The sequence below is a fragment of the Dipodomys merriami genome, unplaced genomic scaffold, assembly GCF_024711535.1.
Source record: "Dipodomys merriami isolate MVZ:Mamm:240054 unplaced genomic scaffold, mDipMer1.0.p SCAF_50, whole genome shotgun sequence".
Taxonomy (NCBI): Eukaryota; Metazoa; Chordata; class Mammalia; order Rodentia; family Heteromyidae; genus Dipodomys; species Dipodomys merriami.
The window spans coordinates 3,284,721-3,298,748 of record NW_027206069.1 but is presented as its reverse complement, the minus strand read 5'-3'; positions in this window follow the sequence as shown (position 1 = coordinate 3,298,748).

Sequence of the window (14,028 nt, the reverse complement as noted above, 5' to 3'; positions counted from 1 at the left end):
GTTCAAGGCCCACAACAGACAAAAAAAAAAAAAAAAAAAAAAAGAAAGCCAGGCGCCGGTGGCTCAGGCCTGTAATCCTAGCTACTCAGGAGGCTGAGATCTGAGGATCGCGGTTCAAAGCCAGCCCGGGCAGGAGAAACCGTGAGACTCCTATCTCCAATAAACCACCAGAAAACCGGAAGTGGCGCTGTAGCTCAAGTGGTAGAGCGCTCGCCTTGAGCTGAAGAGCTGAGGGACAGCGCCCAGGCCCAGAGTTCAAGCCCCACGACCGACAAAAAAAAAAAAAAAAAAAAAAAAAAAAAAAAATCTGAAGGGCAGTGCCCCAAATTCAAGCTTCAATACTGATGCTATATGTACATACACACATACATATGAACAAATATATATGTAAATGAAAACATAAGTCCATACAGACCTGTTATATGGATATTCACAACACCATAATTTGTAAGAGTCAAAAAACCAAGACAAGCCAAATGGCCTGTCCAGCCAGTGAATACTCTCCATCCATAACAGGGAAAGGAAGTCAGGCATTAGTGATTCACACCTAGCTACTCAAGAGGCTAAGATGTGAGGGTGGCAATTCAAAGCCAGCCTAGGAAGAGTAGTCTACAAGATGATCTCTCCCTTTGTTCAGCTACTTAAAGATTAAAAAAAAAAGACCCTATGTCCAATTAACCAGCAAAAAAGCTGGAATGGATGTATGGCTCCAGTAGTGGAGTGCCAGCCATAAGCTAAAAAGTGAGAGTGTGAAGCCCTAAATTTCAAGCTCAGTGTATGTGTGTGTGTACACACACACACACACACACACACACACACACACGAATGAACCACAGATGCCTGCTACAATATAGATCAATTCTAAAAACAACAGCAAAGGAAGCCAGACACAAAAGATCCTATCATCTGTGATTGTACTTACACAGAATGTTCCAGAAAGGTATGGACAAATCCATAGACAGAAAGCAGCTCTTTTTGTACTTGTCTGAGGCTGGGGGCTGGAGAAGAAGGATCTTACTGAGATGAAGAAAATGTCTTTAGACTGGATTCTGATGATGGTCATAAAGCTCAGCAAATTCACTGAAAATCATCAACTTGCCTACTTGCGGTGGGTGAATTTTTATGAAGCAATGAAGCTGTCCTCTGTTGGCTGGCAGATCTCCTTTGAGATTCCGGCTGTCCGGGATGACAAGGGGCTGGGTCACCAGTGGGAGTTACAATTTCCTCCACCGGACCAGAGGAGTGGCTGCGACAGACACTCAGCTGTGCCCACAACAAGCCGTTGGTCCAGCAGCCTTGAAATGGCCTGGTGTGGAGGTCGGGCTGGCGGGTCCTGCGGTGAGGAGCGCTGTGTCCTCCCTCCTCTGCTGGGGTTTTATCCGCATGAAACCTCCTGTTGGTGGTTCACATACCCTGTCATCTGCACAGTGGGTAAAGTTAAGAAGTGGACAGTGGCAGGCTGGATTATTTTTTTATTTTTTGGCCAGGATAAGCAAACCTCTTTGCAGATGCTACGGCTGATTGTATGTGTTCATGGGGATGGGATTTATATTTAAAGTGGTGAACCCTGGGCAAAGCAAGTTGCTTTCCAAAATGTGGTGGGCCTCTTGTAATCAGGTGAGAGTCTGAATAGAACATGACTGGTGTCCCTGAGCAGGGCAGTTGGCCTCCAGCGGACGATGTCTGTCTGCCACATAGCGATGCTGGGTCTCCATGCTGTCAGCCGCACTGTGGACTTGAACTCCAAGTTACTTGAGAACCAACACCCTGCCCCACTGTCGGCCCTGCTTCTCTGGAGACAGCCGATACACGGAAGGTGTCTATTCCAGCCAAAGAACGATGGCTTCTTTTCCAGGGTGGAAGGTGCCAGTGTGGACCCAACGTGATCCAACCAGGGCTGAGTGAACTCCTCAAAGCATGAGCCACAGCCAGGCCTTGAAGCTTGGTGAATAGAAGGCGTCCTTGGCTGGCTGGTCATTATTTGTCCCCGCTGTGGCTGCCAGGGACTGAGACTGTCTGAGTCATCTGACAAGAACTCTGGTTGGCAAGACTTCTCCACAGGTATGTGCAGTTTCATGGTCTTCATGGTAATGTGGACATTTAAGAGGTGATTGTGTCTTTGGTGGGTTAGGAATAAGTTCTTTTTTCTCTCTTTCTTTTTAAGTTAATTTATTGTGATTATAGAAGTGAACTACAGAGGGTCACAATTTCATACATCAGGCAATAGGGACAGTGTCTTCTGTTCCCCCATTCTCTCCCAGCCCCTCCCTCCCATCTCCACCCCATGAGTTGCATAACTGGCTTTCATTAGTGTCCAAAGAACTCCACTGCTGCACGTTTTCACCCTTTCTCCCTCCCCCAGCCCTCCCACAGCTGTGCACGTGAATATACCATATATAAGGTAAAGAATACAGAGTCATCAGAAAGAAAAAAATTAAGACAAAAGTCCTTTGTTTCCCTATCTTTGGAGTTGGTTTCAATATGTATATTATTTTATATGTAAGTCCTTTTTAAAAATGTTTTGGTTTCGTGTCAGTACTGAGACTTGAACTCAGGGCCTGGGCAATCTTCCTTAGCGTTTATGCTCAAGGCTGGTGCTCTACCACTTGAGCCATACACTTCCAGCCTTCCATTGGTTAGTTGGAAATAAGAGTCTCACAGACTTTCCTGATCAGGCTGACTTTGAACAGGATCCTCAGATCTCAGCCTGATGAGTAGCTGGGATTATAGGCGTGAGCCATTGTGCTGGGCTCCATCTGGGAGTGAATTCTTGATAAACAGGATGAGGTTGGCCTGCTTTCCTCTTTGCCATGCTTGCTCGTCCTTCTGCCGGATTATAACACAGCAAGAAGGCCCTCACCAACGCAGCCCTTGATGTTGAGTTCCCCAGCCTCCAGAATGACAAGCCACGCCGATTTCCACCATGCGTAACTTGCCTGGCCTGTGGAACTCCATGGGGGAAGCCGAAGAAGGACTAAGACTTCCCTGCCTTCCTGAATGTTCTCAGCTGGGTGTTCAAAACACAGCAAAGTCCCCACACCAAGCCCTCTGCTAATGCCTCCCGCCCGCCTCTCCCCTAGCCCTCCCTGTGCAGTCCCCCCAGTCTTTCTAGGACCCCCGAGAAGCCACCAAAGCATCAGCAGATGCTGAAGAACCACATTTGTTCTAACTGCGGGCCTCTCTCTGTGTGTGGAGGAAGGATGACCCCTTCACCTGGACAGTAATGACCAGGACGCAGCTAAGTCGTCCAAGGCTGCAGCGGCTTCTACGCCAGCCTCTGTCCTCACGCCTGCCCCACCCCCTCCTCACACTCCCTTCCATTTGCTTCCGCCCTGCAGCCATGGGATAAGAAATGCAGCTATCCTGAAGCATCTTTGTTGGGCTGACCGGCTGGCTAGGAGGGGCACCAGCTGTTCCTGTTTCCAGCTGTTGCTCTCCCCCCCCCCAGGTGATAGATGCTTACCCCAGTGAGCGAGCAAGCGAGCAAGCGAATGGAGACTGCAGATGAGTCCTAGTCTCAGCAGTGACCTCCATCTACTGCGATGGAGACTCCAACTTCTTTGAAAACTTAGGATGCTTCCGATTGTGTCCGGGACTAAGCCAGAGTCTTCCCTTCTGCCTTCCAGCTGCAGGAGATAACTCGCTCATTTATATAAGGCTAAGGAGGCCCCTCTGGTTGTCTTAATTAGACTTTAATTGGCGATTAACCACCCTCAGTCTTTGATTGTCTTCCTCTAATGCTGCAGTTGCCCCTAGCAACCATCATCCTACGCCATTGGCCACCTGATGACAATTTCCCTGGCTCTTCTCAATACCTGACCCATCAGGCTCTCCTGCTCATTCTTTCCCACTGGTCTTCATTGTACTTCTACCCCGTGCCTGGGACTATCAATGCATCCCTGCCACCAATGACAGAGTCCTTGTTGCCAGCCATCTGGTGGCTGAGCCATATCCAAAATCTCATTTCAGAGATTCTTGGATCACTCCTGGTACCATCTGTTACATGTTGGGTTCCTTGGCATTTGGTCTCAAGATGAACATTTGCACTAAGAAGGAAAGAGAGTCCTTAAAACCAGTCAAAGGGAGTGGGTTCTGGGCAGAAAGTTGAGCTGAGATGCAGTCCTGGCAGGGGTCAGTCCATGGGGGCTTTGGAGCTGGGATGGTCCAGTCACCGTTAAGCCAGCAGCTATCTCCTGGGGGTTGGGGGGGGGGGAGGACAGGTGACAGAACCTGAGCCATGCCCCAGCCCCTGCCTCATTATGCAAGGATTCTCTGCAGGTGAGAGTTGGGTAAAACACCAAGGACCCTAAGGAAGGAGAATTTGGGCTGGCACTGCTGGCTCATGCCTGTAATCTTAGATATTCAGGAGGCAGAGATCTAAGGATCCTGTTCAAAGTCACCCAGAGCAGGAAAGTCCATGAAACTCTTACCTCTAACCACAAAAAACTGAAAGTAGAGCTGTGGTTCAAGTGGTAGAGCTTTGGCCTTGAGTAAAGAGACAGCTCCCAGGCCCTGAGTTCAAGCCCTAGTACTAGCACAAAAGAAGGAGAAGGAGAAGGAGAAGAAGGAGGAGGTAGAGGAGGAGGTAGAGGAGGAGGAGGAGGAGGAGGAGGAGGAGGTGGAGGAGGAGGAGGAGGAGGAGGAGGAGGAGGAGGAGGAGGAGGAGGAAGAGGAGGAGAAGGAGAAGAAGTAGGAGGAGGAGGAGAAGAAGTAGGAGGAGGAGAAGTAGGAGGAGGAGGAGGAGAAGGAGGAGGAGGAGGAGGAGGAGGAAAAGAAAGAGGGAGGGAGGGGGGAAAGAAGAGATGGAAGGAAGAAGGAAGGAAAGAGAGAAGGAAGGCAAAAAAGAAGAGAAGGTAGGCAGAAGGAAGGAAGAAGGAAGAAAGGAAAGAAGGGAGGGAGGATGGATGGAAAGATTTGTACGGAACGGGGGAAGGGAGGGGCTGACACAGGATCTCTTCTGGATCTGCCTGGTTCTCTTTGGCTTCCTTCTGGCATGGAGCCTCCTTTCTCCTCGCCCAGTCCCGGTCAGGCCCTTTCAGCTTCCTGCTCTCCTGACAGACAGGTCCTTTGGCAGTGAGAAAAGGTAGCTCCAATTCTGAGCCTTTGACAGCCGGTGGCATTCCCGGGATCTGGGGATGGGGCTCTGGGTGCAGAGAGATTTGGAGTGGGGAGCGCTGGTTTCTTGGAGGCACAGAAAGGAGTTCGGAGCTGAGTGCAAAACTACCCAGTGTCTCGTCTAGCCTTTTCTTGCTTGAATGTCTACTCCTCCCCTTGCTAACTGATGAGTTCATTCAGCAAACGCTCACCCGCATGGTGACTTGTGTGGCGGGCTGATCGAGAGGAGAAGCCTGGCACAAGCACAGAGTGTCTCTCTGAAGCAAGCCTCTGGGCCCTGCACTTCCTTCCCAGGCGGGGTTGGCCTGCCTTTCAATGTCCCAATGGTTAGACGGGTAGTGATAGATTAGAGGAACATTTTTGAGGTATGCCTGTTTTTGTGACAGTACTGGGGCTTGAACACTGTCCCCTGGCTTTTCTCTCCCTGCGATGCGCCGCGGGCACTCATCACTTGAGCCACACCTCTACTTCCAGCTTTTTTGGTAGTTACTTGGAGACAAGAGTCTCACAGACTTTCCCGCCCGAGCGGCTAGGCATGAGCCATCGGTGCCTGGCAAGTTTTAGAGTTTTGTGCCCAGCACTGAAGCAGGTGTTCAGGCTGTGTGGTCCCCATTTTCTCTCCTTTGAGCATGCGTGTTTGTTGTTGTTGATGTTGTTGTTTTGATGGCGTTTTGTTCTTGAAAGGAACAGGGACAGCGTGTAAGTGAGATTTCCAAGTGGGTTGAGCGGGGACCAGGCCTCTCTGGGGGGCTGGCAGAGGCTTTAGCCTGCTGCCCTGCGGGGCGGGCGGGCTGTGTGGGTCGAAGGTGCTGCTCCTCTCCCCTCGGGTTGACAGGGCTGCCTGCCACCGTGCTAATGAAGCTCCTGCTGAGAACTCAGCGCGCCCAGCCGCGCCCAGCCGCTCCCTCCCTCCACAGTCGGCAGGGGTTTTCTCCCCTCTGAAAATAACAAGCACACTCGGAGGTGCTCCGTCAGAAGAAAATGAGACCGTTTTTTCCACCCAGCCTTTTAGAAGTCCTCTGGGCACTCCTGCCCAGACTCCCTTAGGTAAAAGGGGACGGGAAAAAAAAGAGGAAGGAGAAATGAGTGAAATGTGGAATAAGTTAAAGAAATTAGACCTGCTTTGTCCAAGATTCAGGATAGCTCTTAATTATGCGACCCAATCTTTCTTGGCTGGGGGTGAAAATCACTTCAGCCTTTCATTTTCGCTCTCTAGCATCTCTCTAGGGATGTGTGTGTGTGTGTGTGTGTGTGTGTGTGTGTGTGTGTGTGTGTGTGTGTGTGCGCGCGCGTGTGTGTGTGTGTGCCGGCTTTTTGGGGGGAGGGGGTGTTTATTAGGTCGTTTGGTTTTAATCAACTGTCACCGGGCCTGCCAGGAGACAGGCAGACCTTCTGATAAATTCTCAATGCTCACCCAAAACTTCCAGACGTCCCCGAGAGTCTCTGCTAGGAAGGAAATTCCCATCTCTCTGTGTCCAGAAAGCCCCAGAGCTGGACCTCACACGGGAAGGGGGCAGGGCGGGAGAGTGTCCTGATCGTTCAGAAACCCCCTTCAACCTAAGGAGTGGAAGAACACTCTGGAATGTTCTAGACAAGAGGCTCTGGAATGACGTGGCATTGAGATACGCATCCCTGAGGAGCTGGCGTGTTCACAGAGGTTGAAAGATGGGACCGGAGAGGCCTGGGACAGAGGCTGGGGTGAGGAGCCCAGCAAAGCTGACCGAAGGTCTTCATGCCTGGCCTTTGGGGGTGGGGGGGCAGGGAGAGCCAGACGCACCAAGCCCCACAGAGTGTGCTCAGTCCATCCCCTGGGTCAGGAGTGGGGCACCCATGTCGAAGGTGTTGATGATGATGATGATGACCAGGTCTCACCCAGCCACCCACGATTGCACCGCCATGTTAGGAGGGCAGAATGGAGGAGACTGACATTTTACCTCGGAGAATCGGTCTGAGGCTTCGATTGACTTAAGGTGCATCATGGGAGGAAAGTATCCAAATTTATTTAAGGACCGTTTTAAGTGACTCGGGAGCCTGCGCTGGGAAGGGGAGCCGGGGCGGGTTGGCGCTGTTCACATCGTCATTCAGGGCCACCGTGGAAGCGAGACCAGGCGGAGGTCTCCAGCTCTGTGGTGGAAGGTGTGGGGAAGTGGTCACAGGACCAGGGTCTGCCTGGGGATGCCCGTGGAGAATTCCCTCCCTCTGTTTCCCGTTCCTGACTGTCCGGTCCACAGACTCACCCCTCCTAGCCCAGGAACACATCTCTCACGGGAGGATCTGCCTCGCAGAGACCGGAGGAAGCTCCGCGTGATCTTTGAGTGCCGTTTGATTGCCTTTTGAATACCACGGATTCGCAATCCTCAGTCTCCCGGAGCGGCAGTGACGCGCCCAGGGTGAACCTCGTAGTTGGGATCTGGAACGGAAGTGTTGATGGACAGATGTCCCTGGGAATGAAGATCGCTAGCCAGGGGCGCTGTCATACCTGGAGATGAACACCCACGTCCACACATGTACACACACACACACACACGCACGCACGCACACGCACAGGACCCCCAGCCACTGGTAGCCCTAGAATGCCCAGCGAGCGGAGCAGGGAGTATATTCCCGGCCCCTGCGATCCTCTCTGTGCTTCGTGCCCCGGTGGACCACAACCAGACAGCCCAGTGCGCAGAGCCCAGCCTCGGGGGACCCGGAGTGGATGGGCAGGGCACAAATGAAGGCTGTCGGGGGAGGGGAGGTCCTTCTCCACTTTACTTTCTAGTATCTTCTGCCTTTCTCACAGAGCCACCTTTCCTGTGGGGAGTGGTCTATCCCCACACGTGGCTCCCGGAGAGCAGGGGGAATGTCCACCGCGCTGCTTGGTTCCAGTGCCCACGCAGGGAAGACGGCTCTGCCCTTCCCGGCTTCCCTCCCCACCGCCCTCCCCCGCCCCCCCCCCACGTCCCTTGGGAGGAGCTGGTGAAGTTGGCTGTTGGCCTTGTCATTCTGTCCGCTTGGGGGTGCCATCGGCGGGCAATGGAAAGCAGGGCACCGCCTCTGTTGGGCGAGGGGGGGGGAACCTCACACACCTGTCACCTTCCCCGCCCAGAACAGCTCCCTCTGTCCGTCCTTCCTGTCCTCCTAAAGGATCGCTCTGTACTGTACCCCAGCGGCTTCCCGGGGACCCTGTGGTCATCACCTTCGTTTGGGGGCTTCATTTTTGTTGGAGGAGGTAGAGACAGGGTCTTTTTATGTAGCCCAGGCCACCTTTGAACTCTCGATCCTGGCAACGGTGGCATTTGGCCAGGCGGGAGCTGCTTCGGGGAGGGAGGGCAGCCCTGGGCAGGGGCGGGTGGACGGGAGAAATAAGCACCTTGTGGGCAGCACAGGAGGTGGGTTTGAGACCAGGTGCGGCTCCCTGCCATCTCTGCTCTTATGCTTTAGGAGGGGTGGGAGGCACCCTTGGAGTGCCCGATGGGGGGGGTGTGTCCTGGGGTCCTCCTGACAGAATACTTCCAGGAGTGCAGCCGCAGGTCAGGGAGGATTCCCGGGGGCCCCCAGACCAGCGGAGATGGAGCAGGCGCCAGGGCCCCGTGGCCCCGCTGCCGTCCTTCTAAGCTGTCACTCTCCCTTGGCGGCCTGAGATGCCTTCTGCCTATCGACACCCGGGAGGCACACCAGCCAGGCCACGCGTCCCAAACCATCTGGGCCCACTTAGCCTGTAGCTGGGGGGGGGCAGAGGCACCCTGGCCTGTGAGGTTTGGAGGGGGGGTCAGGGGGTGTCCACGGTTCCAGGGCCATCCCGGCCTGGCTTCCACAGGAGGGCAGCATGCTCGCACTGAAGGCTGCCAGGACACCGCCCTGGGCTTTCTGGCCCTGCTCCCCGCTTTTGGGGCGGCCACTGCTGAGGAGACCAGAGCGCTGTCTTGGGTTTCTCAATGGTCGTCGATGCTTCCCACCCAAGGTGTAGCCCATCTAAGGGAAGATTCCCCCCACACACACACACACAAGGTGGGCGGGAGTCAGACATCTGGTGCTCATCCCCCTATAGTGCTCCCCACGCCCTGCTGAATGCCGGCTGGGGCCTCCCACGGCACACAACTCTCCCTGGAGAAAAGCGTGTGCTGGACAGGCCAGTTCGGAGGGCCCAGCCCCACTAGACCGTCCACCTGGAAGACAGGTGAAGGGGAAACGCAGCCTCTCCAGCCTCCACAGCCTCTGGAAGCTGCTCATGCCCTGGAGGGGAGGGTGCTGTCCCACCCCAACCTTTTCCCAATTTCCTTCTTCCCCCTCCCATGCCCCAGCTTCAACGTGACATGGCAATTACCTGCCCCATTTGTCTGCTGTGAGCTTTGTTATGTGATTCAAGACCAGAGCCTTCTGTGGCCTTGGCTTTGTGGTGGGGTAAGATGTGCCAGGGGGCCCGCAGGGCTCCAGGAACAGCAGGCCAGGCCCCAGAGGGCCGGGGTGAGCTGGCGGTGAGTAGGGATGCAGGGACCACGGGCACCTTTTCCAGTGGAAGCACACACCTGTCTTGCCACCAGGCCATCCCCAGAGCCATCCCTGGTTCAGGTAGAAGCAGTTTTGCTTCTGGTTGGATAGAGGGCAATGTCTAGAGACTTTTCTCAGAGTTCGTGTATTGGAACACAGGAGTATTCTATTGCTGTTGTTGTTTTTCCAATACTGTCCCTTTCCTTTTTCTGCTCAAGGTTGAAACTCTACCCTTTAAGCCATAACTTCACTTCTGGACTTTTGCCAGATGTTTGGGCTAACCATGTGATGGAGCTTTGTGCTTGAACCGCAATCTTCAGATCTCATCCTCCTGTGTAGCTAGGATGACAGGTGGGAGCCACCAGCGCCTGGTAATCTATTAACCAATTTTTTTTCTAATTATTTCCCCCAAAAATCTTACAGAGGAGTTTTAGGAAATCCAGGCAAGTACAAAGAAGCAAATATTTATAGTTCTGCTATTCCCAGACACTCACTATTAACACGTTAGCGTATTTCCTTGGTGTAATTTCATTGCAAGGATAATTTTATATTTTTGCTATAATGCTGCACACTTTAAAAAAAAACTTAACATTATATCGTAGTACTTCCCACTCAGTGTTATATTTTGTTTCGCTTTTTGGCACTTACCATATCTCAGGGCTGCTGCGTGGAAACCGTTTCACAACTTTTATTTAAAAATGTCTCTCGTACCGACTGTTTAGGCCGAAGCCTGCACCTCGTCATGGGGGCCTGGGGATGCCTGAATGTGGTAGGAGTGGGCCAGCACCCCACATTGTACGGGAAGCACCCAGCCACCAAGAACACACAGGCCAAACATCCAGTGCCGCAGTTCCCGGCCGGGCTCTGTGGAGCCGGGCTGGGAGACTCAGAGGAAGCGGCTCTGCAGGTTGTGGGGACTTTTCAGGGTCTTTGCTGTGCCTGGTTGCCCTTTCCCTTTTCAAGTTCCAAGACCCACGCTTCCGATCTCTCTTCTCCTTGTGAACTTCCAGCCAGCCCCCCAACTCATTTGCTTTGTGTGTGTGTGAGTGAGTGAGTGTGTGTGGCCTATAGCAAAGGGTGCCCCCTTCCTGGGCAGCTCCTGAAATTCTCTGGGCTCAGTTTCCCTTTCTTTAAGAGGAGACAGCTGAGCTTAAGGCCCTGGAGCTGGGCCCAGTGGATGATCCTGGATACCAACTGGGTGGAGGCAGCTTCCAGTGCCAGCCTATGTGGCACTGGCATTTGCTTCCAGCTATGGAGACGTGTTCTGTGGATCCCAGGGGGCCCCTCACAGGAATGAACCCTGTGCGTTCCACACTCCCCCCTTCTCCCCAGCCCCGCCTGATTGGTAACTACCAAACATAAACAGGGCGCCAGGAATGTTTAAATGTGGGGTCAGCTTGTTCCAGAAGATTCCGTACATACATCAAGGCTATTCAGGGTGGTGGCAGGCCTTGTAAGGAGGCCTGCAAGGGGGCTCAGCCGATCTGGTTACAGCCATGTGCGGGGACAGCAGATGCCACCATTCCTGTCCAGTGATCTAAGAAGAGCGACAGAAGTCTGATGACCTAGCGCGGTGTCCTTGGGGCAGGCCAGCGCCGGAATGGAGCGGGGAAGGGGAGGGGGCACTGGCAGAGGTCTTGGGAACGCCTCAGTAACCCACTGGGAAGGCTTGTAGCCCACCCCAACCGCCCAGATCCACGCCAGTCCAGGAAGGGCCCCCAAGACAATCTACCAGGGGCAGAGGCAAGGGGGAGAGGGGTTTCTGGGCCCAGTCTGCGGGAAATGTCAGGAAAAGGCCTGCCTGGGGCCTCTGGGTGACTCACCGCCCAGCCTCCGAGGAGGTCAAGGGAGAGGTCTCAGAGCTACCGGCTCAGCAGGCCCAGCCTTTGTTCCTTATCCCAAGGTCCTGGAGAATCTTTGTTGATTTGTCCACAAAGAGCTTGTTGGCCCCTGACAAAGGGGACCAGGCCTTCCTCTGTCCCATCTCTTTACCAGGGCCTTCTGTGGGGGCTGGGGTCCCAGATAAAGACGTTCCTCTGCCCTACTTTAGGTTGGCCAAGGCCCTTGGGTGGGGACAGAGCCAGCAAATCCACTTTGGGATTTCGTTTGGGAAATCAGGCCTGCGCATGCGCAGGGCAGGCCGAGGCCTCAGACAGCCGTCTTGCCCTGTGGCTCTCCGGGTAGGCCTCATCCTCTCTCCTGGAGGACTTCTGCTTTCTCCAGGACTCAAGCAAGGTAGCATTGTCCTCTCAATGCCCCGCTGAGAGCAGGTTTGGGGGGGTGTCTAAAATGTTCCACCAGGGGCTGGGAAGGTAGCTCAGTGGTAGAGCGCTTTCTTTGCATGCCTGTGGCCCTGGGTTCGATTCCTCAGCACCACATAAGCAAAAAAAAAAAAAAAAGCTGGAAGTGGTGCTGTGGCTCAAGTGGTAGAGCACTAGTCTTGAGCTGAAGAGCTGAGGGACAGCGCTCAGGCCCAGAGTTCAGGCCCCACGACCGGACTCAAAAATAAAATAAAATAAAATAAATAAAATGTTCCACCAGTGAACCTCATGTTTGTGGGCCAGGACTATGGCCTCAGCCCTGCCTCTCCTTCCTCCTATCTCCCTGCTGAGACATTCTGGCTGCTAGAATTCTTTGTGTGACTTGATGTCCTTCCTGTGTCCAGTTTAAGGTGCCAAGTTTTCCTTCGTCCTCTCATCTGACATGTCCCGTAGTTCTGTCTGAAGTACTCAGGACATTTGGACTCTGTTTCCCTAGGGTAAAGATGGGGCTGTCTTCACCCTACTGTTCTGTAAGTGACAGCTCTGTGGGCCCACCCATCCTTCCTCGGTTTCCCCCCTTTATCTCCAAAGAAATGTTGCACACCTTGGCTGGTTCTGCGAGGATTTCCTGCTGCCCTCCTTGTGGGCAGATGTGGGGGGAAGAGTGAGAGGTTGGCACTGGCTCTTGTTCCCACTCCAGGGATACAATCACTGCGGGGAGAACCGGGACACCACCCCCGCCCCTCTGATGGAGGTGTAGCCCCTCTTCTTAGCGCCAAGGGGCTGTTCCATTATTCTAACTTACTTGACGATGATAGACCAATTTCTCCCAGTCTGTGGCTGGGAGAGAAAAAAAATTTCTCAGTGTTTCAGTTTGCTCCTTCTAACGGAAGCCAAAGAGGCCACAGGTTTACTTTTTCCATAACCCCCTTTTCCACCCCCCTGGAAAACAGCAAATGTTCAAGTTCAGCTCCAAGGCTGCCTACTGCCGCTTCTTCAGGCCTCTGGAATGGCCTGGCTCAGCATATAAAAAAAGATCCTGACATTCTCTGTCCTCCTGACTTGTCCCAAAGTGGCACCTCTGCCCGGCAGTACTGCCTTGTAAGGCAGGTAGCAGGCGTGGGCAGGCGGGATGCGGTCAGAGGAGGAGAAGGACCGGGCAGGGCCGGTCATAAACAGCCCAAGGGATTAACTGTGGCTCAAGGAGCATTTGGGAATGGGCAGGCATGAGGGGATGGCGCCAAGGGAGGGAGAGGTGTTGGGGTGTTTTTCGAATGCCAGGACTATAATTAAGGGGTGAGAAAATTCATGCTAACCCGTAACCAAGGCTGCAGGAGAAATCATGAAATCCAATAGCTCCGGAGTCCTGTGCGGGGTGGCCTCAGCTCTGCAGCGTACTTCAGAGCTCAGATCACCGATGCCCGGGCATTGACAGCGCCAGGTGGTGTGTGCCCAAAGTAGCTTGCAGGCACTTGTTTTGGGGCTACCTCAAAAGACTCGGGGGACACTTTCCACACAACCATGAGCTCGAGGGTGGCCGGGAGGGTCTCCTCTGAACAGAGGACTTGCTAAGGAAACGGGCTGGGAAGATTCTAGAATAGCCCACTAGGGTGGAGAGAGGGAGGCACTGTGTAGCTGTGCCTCCAGGGTGAGGGGCAGGAGTTCAACTATGGCCACGAAGGTACAGCCTCAGGGCTGCCGCGCACAAGTCCCTCCTCCTCCTCCTCTACCTCCACCTACGCGGGATAGGCTCAGTCATTTGCAGAAGTTGCTGGTTTCTTTTCCAAGCTGGCCTTGTCTTCCCTGGGGCTCCGTGCTTCTCTCCGACGCCCCCTGGGTCTGCCATCCTTGGCCTCCCCGGTGGGAGGCTGGGAGTCAACGCTCCTGTCTCTCCCCGCCATCTCTGACCACATCCTCCCCGACCAGAGATTCCTGGAGAATTCACACAGGCAGACTTGGTGTAGCCAAGCCATGTGGTCATGCTGTTGCCTCAGGCCTTGGCCAGCATCCTTTCTTAGAAAGCCACGGGCTCGGTGTTCCCCGGATGCGAGGGCGCGGCGCCGCCGCGTGCAGCCACGGCTTCCGTCTCAGTTGTTTCTGGGGGCCATGCTGTCCTGGGGTGCCTGCCCAGATTGCTAGCTCAGGAACGGCGCCCGGGGAGTCGCTGGCCCTCACACGAGCC